The 13,882-nt window shown below is 36.9% G+C and overlaps 1 protein-coding gene across 2 annotated transcripts in view; it reads left to right on the top strand.

Moving 5' to 3' along the window:
* Nucleotides 1-13,882, top strand: part of LOC134205081 (acyl-CoA Delta-9 desaturase) — a 126,179-nt gene that overhangs the window by 18,740 nt on the left and 93,557 nt on the right. The gene's annotated exons all lie outside the window — the stretch shown is intronic.

Raw genomic sequence — 13,882 nt, 5'->3', positions numbered from 1 at the left:
GCTCTAATGCCAATTAGATCGTCTGTTGCAGGGTTGAAAATAACTTCACCATTGGTTGAATCACCAACACTCTTTGTTTTTTCAAGCTCATTCTACGACCGTACGGTCCTCGAGGCAACTACATCGTTAAGTCGGCTGCTACTTGATCTTGCTACACATACACAAGCTCCACCTTTTTGCTACATACTTCGTGGTATTTCACATATACAAGTTTAGAATGCTTAGTCTCTGGATTTTTAGCACGAACAACCAATTTTGATTATTCTTTATGACATATTTAACGGAATCTTGCTTTCATGCTGACCAACAAACGACTAAGCCATGGTATGGTACCACATTGATACTTTTATGCCCAGGGAAATCGAGACAATTTTCAATCCGGGAATTGAACCCAGCCACCCTCAGTATGATCTTGCTTTGTAGCCGCGCGTCTTACCGTTAGGCTAAGGGCCCTCATTCATCATCGCTTCTGTTGTTTACTTGCTGATAGCCAAGCCGCATGTCCATACCAGAAATTAGTTCATTGCAGACGTAATAGGTGGTATCAAAAGATGTTTTAGTTACAAGATAAAGATTGTCGCTACGGCTCCCTTTGTTCTGCTGCCCGAAACATGTTGGGTACCGAACTGTCAAATCGTATGAATTTTTCCTTCATTTACGTTTAGCACCCTCTTCTCGCCAGCAAAAGATGTTCCGAACAGCGACGACAGCGACAATCTTTATCTTGCAACTAAAATATCTTCATTAGGCCAAAAGTCATTAAGCGCAATGGATATCAGGCCGAATAGTTATAAGGACAAATAATCAATAGGCCAAATGGTCAGTAAGCTAAATGAGAAGTGTGCAGTGAATACCCGAGCAGCACAAGTCGGACAAAAATAGTTGCATCAACTTGTTTGTGACTAAATCTGATCACATATGACTTTCAGTAACCTTTATGGAATATGTGTGCTGCTAGGGTAATAAGTTCATTCTTTTATTTCCTCCTCTTTCCTTCTACCTTTGCCTTCTGCTGCCTTCTTTCTTCTGTTTTTCTACTCCGGTTTTTCTTCTTTCCTTCTGCTTTCATGCTCTTTTCTTCTTCTTTCATCCTTCTTCCGTCTCTTTTATCCATCTTTTTTTGTGCTTCCATATTCTTTCTTCCTATTCCCTTCTCCCTTGTTCCTGCTTCCCTCGTCTTTCTCCATTGTCCTTTCTTCATTTTTCTTCTTCCCTTTTTCATTTTTTTCTTCTTTCGTTTTCCTTCCACCCTCTGCTTACTTGCTTCTTATTTTTCACTTCCCCCCTTTCACTTTCCACTTCCTATTACGCATTTTGCACTTCTCATTCCTCACTGTGAAAAGTGATAAATATGGAGTGAAAAGCGGGCCAAAAAAAGTGTGGAGTAAGAAAGAAGTTTGACGTCCCACTTCTTACTCTTCACTCCTTACCCAAGTAACATTTTGAGTTTTATCATACTCTATTAGCAGTTTTGGAGAGTAAATTTTCAAGACTAGCAATAAAACTCAAATCTACATGACAACCTCTTGATGACCGCTACAAGATTATGTTATGACTAAGTGGACCACTCTTGAGATCGTCTTCAAAACAAGTTTAAGGTTATTCATAAGAGTTCCATAAAACCGCTGTCAAAAAAGAGAATTTCTTTTACGTGAAGTTTTTTCTTATTGTTTTGAAGAAAAAGGATAATCATAGAAATGGAAGAATGAAATTAAAAACAACATCACGGGCATGGATGAAAATAATATTCAATTATTGGAAATTGGATGCCCAGAATTCGTTCGCATGCTTGCAAATTTTTCTGCGCGTTGGAATTTCTGGTGAAAACAGGTAAGAAAATCAGTTTTTTCAAGTGCGCCGTCGTAACACTGTGATTTACGCCAATTAATTAGTGTAGATAATAAATTAATATGCTGCCTTTTCCTCTGGTGGCATTCCGATTTGCAAGGAAACGTGCTTCAAATTTTGAAAATCATCTTGGAATGCAGCGATTATTACTAATTGTCATTAATAATAATCGCTGCATTTCAAGAGATTTTGCAAAAGATTTACGCCGATATAAAATTATTTTTTCCTACCAGCATGGCTGCTACTACACTATGGGCAATTTTGACGGCCAAAATAACATTTTACATAACTTTCAAATACAATAAGTATTTTACTGAAAGTTGCTGCAATCGATTCCTTACGATTAGTTTTTTCATGATCGTTCTATATTCGCTTGAGTTTTATTATTATATGTGCAGCTCAAAACCGAATTTTTGAACTCACGACAATCAATCTTTCTCCTATTAGTCGCAAGAAAAGATATTTTAGTTACTAGATAAAGATTGTCGCTTCGGTTCCCTTTGTTCTGCTGTCCGGAACATGTTGGGTACCAAGCTGTCAAATCGTATGGATTTTCCTTCTTTGACATTTAGCTCCCCTATCCTCGCCAGCAAAAAAAGGTTCCGGACAGCGAACACAGCGACAATCTTTATCTAGTAACTAAAATATCTTTTGTCGCAAGTTTCATCACTGCGCATCTGGTGCGCTGTATAGCGCATCTGGTTGTGAATAATGTGCACCAGTTGCGCAATGATACGCTATAAGTTAAACGCGAATAAAATCGGTTTTCGCGACTTCGAAATTCAATTTTCAACTGGAATCATAATATCTGTTTCATTTTCAGAAGTGGAATTTGACAACAAAATCTTAAATATGCGAATGCTTTAGTTAGGAAAATTTATGTGTTTTTTATGTTCTTTGTTTAAAATATTTGGGGAACATGGAACAGAAACATCTGTTTTTAGCCATTCGATTGACCATAGTTCACCAAGATCAACATAAACCTTATGTTCTTATACAATACCATTATAAACCTAATTAAAACTACTAAGTTTTATTTAGGTCACAGATAACAGACATTGAAGCTAGAACAAATTTTATTGAAAATCCTGTGTAAACCTTTGAATTAATATACGTTGGCCCACTACTGCCATCTACTCAACTGATTGCGGCAGTACCTAAGGATGCAGCTGAATTACAACCGTCGAACGCAGCCAATGCATTTGACAGCCGCAATCGGGCTGCGTTTTCAATAACAATGATCCTTGCGCCATCTCCAATCAATTGCCAAACGCGGTCCCAATTTAAAATACATTTGAATTAACGGTTGCGGATGTTTACACACGTATGGGATGTCAGCCTCAACATCTGTTATCTGTGTTTAGGTTATGCGTAAGACCAAAATATTTGGCTTCACGGATACAAATTTCATCCATTTGCTTCAAAAATATACATGTTTACTTCCAAAATGGTAAAATGTTTGAATCAAACATATTTATTTTTAAAACCAAATTAAATCCCTGTTTGTTTTATACGTACACTAGTGGGCAGCCCCTCGCTCGCTCTTGCAAAAGTAAACAAACACTCGAGTTCGGATCGGATCCGATCGGAGGTCAAGAGAGGAGCAGGAGCAAGCGTGGAATAATATGTTCTCTTGCTTCCAAATTGATGATAAGGATGTTTTTCAGGTACAGAAAGGTAAGTAAATGAAAAATGAACGATTGGAATTGTGAAATCTGGTAGTCAAATGCTTCCAGAATATGGAAATAGTAGAGTTGATAAGAAAATATTATGAATGGCCGAACCAAAACAATAATATCCATGTTTGCTTCAAACATTTAGCTGGTTGAAACAACTAAAAACGCACATTTGATTCAAAAGAAAGTTTTCGTTCGCTTCAAATGCAACAATATGTTTGATCCAAACATATTTATTTTTGATGCCAGAGCAAACTGAATCATTGTTTGGATTTACCTAGAATATGTTTGTTTTTAACGTAGTTTTTTCTGCGTGTTTATGACAGTTTTCAAAATTGGTTTTATCCAGCTTTCCACGCTCGCCATAAAGGTAGCCTCACACCTCGGGAATTTGGTCCACGGATTTTTTCCCCATGCATTTTTGCCATATGCGATGTTTTTGGAATTCGGACACGGAAAATCAAAATCCCGGCCCCATTTAAAATGCACGGGGTTCAAAATCCGGCGGAAAATTTTCCCGAGGTGTAAGGTAGCCTTAATGGCGGCTGCTATAAATAAATCTGACAGTTACTGCTTCCGACGCTGACCTGTAATCGACGCTGGTCGTATCTATGCAACCATTTTCACATTGTTTATTTATTGTTATTGAAAAAGGCAAGGCTTGAAGATTATGGAAAAAAAATGTTGTAACAAGATTTAATATTTGAAAACTAATTCCAACTGTGCCAAAAATATAATATACATTTTTGTTTTAGGTTGAAGCTCGAGTTGAAGTAATTTTGCGATTCAACCGTTATTCCAATACGCATGGTGTGGCCCCTGTTAATGTGAAATTTTATGTTATCATACGACGGCTCCAAACTCAGACATGTCTAAATGCAGCACAGCATGTCACAAAACAGCACCAATTAATTAAATTAAATAGAATACTATAAATCCCATTTCGATCTACGGACAGTAAATTGTAACAAAATCAGGAATAAAATATAATAACTAATGAATACTTTCTTTAGCCATATTGACTAGCTTACGAATTTCTAAGAGCTATATACATGCTTAATCTGAGAATTAAGAAATGATTATTGTAAAAGAAGTCATATGCGCGATTAAGTTTAAGTAAGTTTAGTAAGTTGATAATGAAATACAAGGCATAGCCTGGCTTGATGAATTTTCATTGGGTTGATTGGCTCCCGTGAGATCGAACAGCTTTTCTTCTGAAGTGTTGGTAGTATAGTATATTCGGGTGGTTTAGCTGTATCACTGACTATGTACTCGCATGTTCTATGAACACGGAACCACGATATCAAAAGTTAATGGTTATTAAACACCTTAGGTCGAATACTGGTGATGAGCTCATAACACAATGAATGTGCATTGGTGGTCAGCGTAGGAAACATAACTAAATAGCATCAAGACAAATAACGAATGCTTAAACATATTGAAATTATATTCTCATTAAACATTAATACTGATGGCACTGCTCTGTGACATTACCGGGTTAGGAATCATTATATAGTAAATCTCCACATCTACAGGAATCATACAGCGCGTACTTGAATTGTTGTTGTATGGGGGAACCACTTCAACCTAAAACGGTAAATGCTGATCATATATTTGCAAAACAATAAATGAATTAGTTTTTAATTATCAAAAGCTTGTTGGAAAAACTTCTTTTTTCGATTCTCGCCTTTTATGATAACAGTAAATAAACAATGTGAAAATGGTTGCTGAGATACAACCAGCGTCGATTACAGGTCAGCGTCGGAAGCAGTTACTGTCAGATTTATTTATAGCAGTCGCCATTATGGCGAGCGTGGAAAGCTGGAATAGAGTCCTCAAGATAATCATTAGGCCCCTGATAAGCTCATAAAGCATTTGACATTTGTGGTTTTATTGAACGTTTTATTATGATTTTGAAGATAGCTACAAGTCTTCCAATAAGGCTAATCTCGCGGTATTGATCAAAGCAGCGATAAAGCCGTTAAAAAACTTAAATAAATCTATGAAGTCTTGAAATTGTTACTTGGGTATCTAACGCTTTAGATTTCTTACTTCTCATTCCTCACTTCCCACTATGAAAAGGGAGAAGTGAGAAGTGTTAAGTCAAATGATATTTTCCATCAAATGACAATGACCTTTTGTGTCAAACGGCCCCTTCGGCCAAATGACCCTGCCATACGAATTTGGATAGATGACTTTTGTTTGACAAATGGCTTTCTGCCGAATAACTGTCGACTAAACGATCTTTCCCCATTTTTACTAAATTGAATTTGGCTGAACAGAGAAGGCAAATTTTATAACGAAATACATTAGCATTCAAACACATTCCAGGAGCACATGTATACTTGTACCCAGTGATCACAATCTATCATGTAATATCTAACTAAAAAAACCCAGAATAGTCCACCTAGCGATGATGAAGTCTTTCTCTTTTGTTATAAAAAAAAATAGTATTTTGGTCATTACTTCTGGGCTCATAGTCCGATATGGCCAATTTCCAATAGGAAACAATTGGACAGGATTCTGCGTCGAATGCAACTTGTTGCGAGCAAATCGGTTAAGGATAAGTGCCTGAAAATGAGTGAGAATTTTTCTCGTTGGAAAGTGTGTTTTGGCCATAGCTGCCCAACTGGCCAATTTCCAATACGGAACAGGATTCCGCGTTGAATGCAACATGTTGCAAGCAAATCGGTTAAGGATAAGTGCCTTAAAAAAGGAGTGAGATTATTTTGCGCACACACATACATGCACACATACACACACATATACAGTCAAACCTCCATGAGTCGATATTGAAGAGACCATCGACTCATGGAAATATCGAGATGAGGAATATAAAGTCATTGGGAAGCTGTTTGAAGGGACCATCACAGTAACCCAGAAAATATGTTTTAATATGGAATAATTTGCTTCCATGAGTCGATATCGAGTCGTAGAACATCGACTCATGGAGGTTTGACTGTACACACACAGATCAAGCAAAAAAGCCTGCTTCGAGGGCCTGTGTCAAAATGCCAACGCGAATCCATGGGGTGACGCCTATAGGGTCGTAATGGCCAAGACACGTGGGGCGATGGCCCCTACAGAGCGGTCTCCAGAGATGCTGGAGAGGATCATCGCGGGGCTCTTCCCACGTTATGACCCAAGTCCCTGGCCTCAATTTGTGGAACTGCCAGGGGCCAGGGTGGCCGACGAGGGAAGAGTAACTGTGGCGGAACTTGCGGGGATTGCACAGTCCCTTAGTGTAGGTAAGGCGCCAGGACCGGATGGTTTTCCAAACCTATGCATCAAAGCGGCCATTGCTGAGGCTCCCGAGATGTTCAGATCTGTCATGCAGAGATGCCTGGACGAGGGAGTCTTCCCTGAAGCATGGAAAAGGCAGAGCTTGGTCCTATTGCCAAAGGCGGGAAAACCACCGGGGGACCCGTCGGCATATAGACCAATATGCCGACGGGTCCCCCGGTGGTTTTTAATAATTTTCAATCCGAATATAATTCAATAATAATAAGATAATAATTCAATAATAATAATATAATTCAATAATTTTCAATCCGAAAATTGCCTAGACCGGCACCGGGGATCGAACACAGCCCCCCTCAGCATGGTCTTGCTTTGTAGCCGCGCGTCTTACCGCACGGCTAAGGTGGGCCCCATAACGCTAATGCTAACTCATCCCCAAAAAAAAAGCTATGAACATAAGCTTAGAAATAAGCCCAATTCGACATTAGGGTGGCTCAAATTAGTATGGGAAAAACTTTTTCCAATTTTTTTGATGGGCCGCCCTCTTATTCGATTCTATTTGATGCCCTGATGCTCTGGACAAAATTTCAGCCAAATCGGTCAACGTTTGGGCGGTGCTAAACTCGTTGGAAGTTTATATGCAAAAATGTATGCAGAAACATCCAAAAACAGTGAATTGCAGTTGGACGACACATTTTACGATGAAGAACTATGATACTCATTCAAATCACGGAGAATTTAATACAGAATGTTATGCTGAAAACCGCGAGAAGATTAGAGTTTACCCGGCTAAATTATTAGCATTTCTGTGAAGTGGGGTTTGAGCAAATTTCGTTTCTTTTACCTTTGAAAAGAAATAAATTCACCCCTACAACACTGCAGTAAAATGGTAATATCTTTGCGTAATAAACTCTAATCTTCTCGCGGTTTTCAGCATAACATTCTGTATTTAATTCTACAAGAACTGAATGAGTATCATGGTTCTTGATCGTAAATTGTGTTGTCCAACTGCAAACCACTGTTTTTGGATGTTTCTGCATACATTTTTCCATATAAACTTCCAACGAGTTTAGCACCGCCCAAACGTTGACCGATTTGGCTGAAATTTTGTCCAGAGCATCAGGGCATCAAATAGAACCGAATAAAAGGGCGGCCCATCAAAAAATTTGAAAAAATGTTTTTTGAGCCTCCCTATTCGACATGCGTGCGATTGCGTGCTCATAGTTAAAAATCAGGTTGAACAATATTATATTTTCGCCATACATTTTACAAAATTAACTTTGATTTGCTTTTGGCTCGACATGATGCACAAAGTGGAGCTTTGATCCAATCTTCATTAAATATTTAGGAAAGACATTTGAAATAGCATAGAATATTCCAAAAATGATTTCAAAGCTTAACACTCAGCACTTTGATTAGCCTAGGCATCACTGTGCGCCGAGGGGACGCCACTCACAACAAGAAGAGCCATAGATGAAGCTTCTTTGACTTCCTTGATTTTCGCGATTAGAAGGTTTTTTTTGGTTTGCGATGAAAATACCTGCGATTAATTGCGACGAAAGCGTGATAACGATGCGATAGACAGCACGAAACATGGCAGCATGGAACTGCTTGACAGCATGGAAATGCTTGAAATTTTCGACAACAAGAACTGACAAAAATGATATGACATTTCTCGCTATGATATGACATATTTCACTATCTACAGAAGATCGAAGATTCTGAGAGTGACGTCCAACTCACAGACTGCTTTTTCTGTAAGCCATCGATTCTTTCTATTGGCTGCATCATTTTGAGCTAGAGTTGGTTCCATTGTGTTCTCCACAATGGAATTCTTAAATCTTCAGAACCATTTTTTCGACAAAACTCTTGCATCTCTGTTGAAACATACTCACATGTAACTCGACATATCAGACAGCGGAGATATTTTCAGCTTCATCCGACGAATAGCTGGCACTTTACTCCATTCAGCATCGTCGACCAACCGAAAGTAGGAAGGCACAGGCTTTCCACCTGTTCAAAGATACAAAACTGTAAAACTATGATGTTACACTCGGGTTGCTATTTACGTAGATTTTGCCTTTCGTGTATACTAAATATAAAACAACCATTTTTTAGTTTCCCGGGGACCCTTAGTGTTATATACCAGTCGACTCAGCTCGATTAATTGAGGTGATGTCTGTGTGTATGTATGTATGTGAAAAAAAACTTACTCATTTTTTTTGGCACTTATCCTTAACCGATTTACTTGTAATTTTCAGGTTTTATTAGACAAAGAATCCTATCCCACTCCTTCATATTAAAAATATTTAAAAAAAATAATCAAGGCTTTTTACAAAAAAATGAAATTAACATATTTTTACGCGAATTTCGGGATTTACACGGAGAGTCGTGTATAAAGGATGACTCTGAAATCAATGTAGAGCACATCGTTCGTAATCACTTCTCCGAGTCGAGCCTCTCGGAGGCAATATATCAATAATAAAGTTATCAGGTCAAAGCCATGCTGCGGTAATTGTAACGATACGAACGATTTCTCACGTTTTATTTGGAGTAATAAAGGAGAATTCCAACATTTGAGCACGGAAGAGTTCAACGCAGGAAATTCAAGCAAGGCTCTTAAAAATATTAATTTAAAAACATTTCTATTTAAGCTATGGATTCCGTACCACAACTAGCCGTCATATTTATCGACCGTACCTATCTTGAGAATTTTTAGGATCAAATATCACTGTGATGGCACATGCGAAAAACAGAAGATGTTTATAGATGTTGGGACCCTCCTTAGCCGTGCGGTAAGATGCGCGGCTACAAAGCAAGACCATGCTGAGGGTGGCTGGGTTCGATTCCCGGTGCCGGTCTAGATAATTTTCGGCTTGGAAATTGTCTCGACTTCCCTGGGCATACAAGTATGATCTTGCTAGCCTCATGATATACGAATGCAGAAATGGTAGCTTGGCTTAGAAACCTCGCAGTTAATAACTGTGGAAGTGCTTAATGAACACTAAGCTGCTAGGCGGCAATGTCCCAGTGGGGGATGTAATGCTAACGAAGAAGAAGAAGAAGTTTACAGATGTACAAATTAGTGAAAAAAAATCCATGGATATCGGTGTGATTCAAACTTACAACTACTAGTAAGTAGTGATGAGTTCTAGTGCACCCAGACACGGGTATTCCTTGTGGTGAATTATACTTATTTTTTCATTTGATAACATGTACTGTGCGCATAGGACGAGCTGGGTGGTCTTAACGGGTTCAATCCCAGGCTCGTCTCTATTGATAAAATGTTGCATAGACTACATCACATTCCAATGTGCGTCCTCGATCTATGCTTTTGTTTAACTGCCCTACCCAATTAACGCAACTTCCTTTCCGTGGCATTGTGGGGATGCATAGGTATTCTTGGTCTCTAGTAGCATCAATAGCTACACACTAACTTTTCCCTACTTCCTCAACTGACTGTAAGGAATAGATGATAAACCCCATCCACTATTCACTTGGATCGTAGTGCAATTTACACCAGTTCTGATCAATCACGGAGTAACAGCCATTGACATGTACAGTCAGTCTAAGACTAGCTAAAGCTGATAACATGCACTGAGCACATGTGCAGTCGACTCATTGAACAACATGATTAGTTGTACGCACAAACGTCCAGGCATCTGATTGTGGTATCAATTAAAAGTTAATCTACACACCGGAAAAACACATTTTTTACGGTTGTTTAATGAAATTGAATTCTGACGCGAATCACCCCAATAATGGCACAATTCGTTTCGATCAAAATTGGAGGAAAACTGAAACAGCCGAAAAAGCTCAATCAACGCACCTTGCTTCACCAATCAGTGACATAACATATCTCTTCACTCTCAACAAATTAATCACTCTTTGCAGCGAAAACACCATCAAACGGGGCTCGGCAGATACGTTGTGGCATGATGTTCGTACGATTGGGTAACCAAATTTGATTTCACCATTTAATGAGTCGAGCAATTACAATTAACGACACATTTTTTCTCTGTACGATTTTGTTCAATGATGTTCGTTGCTCGCGGTAAGGCCTGGGTCGATCAATTGGTCATAATAAATCCTGAAGCGAACCCTTCGAAGATTAGATTTGACATTCAATTTCAACTGTGAATGAAGAATCCACCTTAGGGTGATGGTGTCTTTCTCTTTTGGCGGAGCCAGAAATGGAGAACCACACGATGCAATCACAACTTTCAGCATTGTCAACGCGGGTAGATCTAGCAGCCTAAATTGGACCTACTCGTAACTTGTAAGTCGAGTCAAGTACGAGACACTGAAGATGACTTTACAGAGGTCGAAATACATTACAATGTGATGTAATTAAATGGAATAGTACTAAAATCGTCTTATAACAGGTAGAAAAATTGTGTTGTTCTAGATTAGGCATCTCTTTCATATTAAAAACAAAGAAATTGAACCATTTTATCCCGTGTAATAACGGAAAGTATTTACAATTGGCTGCCCCGACCAACAATCCAAATTAAGTGCATCGAACTTACATAATTGAGTTATTTGAACATCATTTTGGGTAGATGACACGAATAACAATAATGATATGTATATGGGATAAATTTCCAAGACTGCTGCATCATTCGATTTTAAATGTCTAAGGGCCAATTTCTTCACCTCCGCTTAGTGCTTAAATCAGGTTTAAACGTATGGGTAAGCACCGCTTAAGAGTTAAGCGGAGGTGAAGAAAACGGCCCTAAGAGCCAAAATAAATCCTCAAGAGCATTCGAAATCGAGAAATGCCAAAGTCAAACAAAAAATAGTGCATTCCAAAGTCAAACTTATTGCCAATTGTCAGTTTTACGCAAAATGAAATAATCCAATCAGATGCATGCATGGTTTGCTCATTAGCTCCACTCGGTTCCATGCTTATTAACACAGCTGTTGCATTTCGCTTGGTATTCGATGCAGGTTTGGATTGAATAAATAAAGAAGGGCGGAATGTGAAAAAAAAATGTGCTCTATTCAATTTACTCGTAAGCCAGTTTTCGACCAACCGACAAATTGCTCACCCAGATTCGTTTGTGGCACTTTTTCGTCTACGTAATTTATTGAACACAGAAAGGAAAAAGATACATGCATATTCTTGCCTTTCTCGTGCACTCGTACATAACTGCGCTATATTCGCTTCGAAAACAGCCTTTTTTATAGGAGGTTCAGACTAATAGAGTTATTTTATGGTGTACACTTGCTCTATGTACCCGATTTTGTCCGGAACTTCCAGTTTGATTTGCAGGTCCTGTTACATTCGGTAAATGATGAACCTGACCAACAGAGTCATTAGGTTTTGTTATTGATACGTTTGATTTTGATATATCATCATTTGATGAAAAGAGAAAAAAATAGGTTTCAAATTATCGAATGATTAAAAGAAGGCAATTATCGTCAGGAAGTTGATTAGATCATTTCTGTTTAAAAAAAAATGTTTCGGGAAAGTTTAATGATATGAGTTTTGCGAAAAATGATTCACGTGTCTTGGAGGGACTCGAACCCTAATCTAGAGGTAGGATGTTGAGGGTTCGAGTCCCTTAAGAAACGTGGATTCTTTTTTCGCAAAATTCATATAATTCATATTCATATCCATTTTGAAACATGTGCTGTGCACAGTTTGCATTTTCCACTAGCATACCCGTCGAACTTAGTCTCGCCCAAAATAATTAACAAGCACAATTTTTTTTTTGTGTTCATACTTTAGATAATCGGATTCAGACGGACAAAAATTCATGTTTATGTTCTGGACATTTGTTTTATGTATTGAATTGGTGCCTTCGTGCATATAAAAAATGGTATTTCGGCCATGTCACAGCAGATGTTTCGAAATGATATGAAATTTGCGGACAATTTACAAAACGAAACAATGAGATAGGTTTCCCCGCAACCGATTTAAAACTTGTTGCGAGCAAACCGGTGAAGTGCCTAAAGACTAGTTCACAGTTCGGAATTTGGTCCCCCATGCATTTTCATAACTTTTCACAAAACAATCTGAAAATCAAAAAAAATCTAAACATCTAGAATCAAAAAACCAAAAAATCTCAAAATCTAGAAATCTAAAAATTTAAAAACCTAAACATCAAAAAATCTAAAAATTTGGAAATAAAAATTACTAAAATTTAATAGTTTGAAGGTTTACAAAATCTAAACCACAAAAAACCAAAACTAAAAATCAAAAAATCTTTATATCTGAAAATCTAAAAATCTTTAAATCTTTGAATCTGAAAATCTAAAAATCTAAAAATCTAAAAATCATAAAATCTAAAAATCTAAAAATCTAAAAATCTAAAAATCAAAAAATCTAAAATTCTAAATTTCTAAAAATTCGAAAATCTAAAAAGCTAAAAATTCAAAAATTTAAAAATCTTAAAATATGAAAATATAAAAGTCTAAAATCTCAAAATACAAAAATCTGAAAATAAAAATTTAAAAGTCTTAAGTCTAAAAATCTAAAAGCCAAAAATTGAAAAAGAAAAAAATCAAAAATATGTAATTCCAAAAATCATATTTTTAGATAATAATATGATGATATGATATGATTTTTAATAATATGAAAAAAAATATAAAAAAAATCTGAAAATTGAAAACCTTAAAATCTGAAAAATCCTTAAATCTGAACATCTAAAACCAAAAATCCAAAAACATAAAAATCTAAAAATTTTAAACATGCAAAAACCAAGAATCCTTAAATTTTAAAATCATAAAATTTAAAATTCCCAAAATTTATAAATCAGATTTTTTTTAGATTGAAAAAATCGTGGTAAAAGACTATTTTTTTCCACTAACTTCCTCTAATTAATTTTTTTGCATCAAAAAGATTCACATTTCGTTTTCTACTTGAAAACTATCGACTACAAAACACTAGAGAAGTTTTCAAGTAGAAAACGAAATGCGTATCTGTTTGATACATAAAAATTGATTAGTGGTAGTAAATGGGAGAATCTTCTATCCGTGTAACATTTCCCCTGAGACGCTCGCAAATAATTAATCATGAAAAATCGTAAAATCTATAAATATTGAAATACCAAAATTTTTAAATTGTGAAATAAAAAATGCTAATATTTAATAGTTTGGAGATCTAAAAATTT

This window comes from Armigeres subalbatus, chromosome 1, assembly GCF_024139115.2.
Source record: "Armigeres subalbatus isolate Guangzhou_Male chromosome 1, GZ_Asu_2, whole genome shotgun sequence".
Lineage (NCBI taxonomy): Eukaryota > Metazoa > Arthropoda > Insecta > Diptera > Culicidae > Armigeres > Armigeres subalbatus.
The sequence above is the reverse complement of the archived record's forward strand: the minus strand, read 5'-3'. Positions and strand labels throughout refer to the sequence as shown.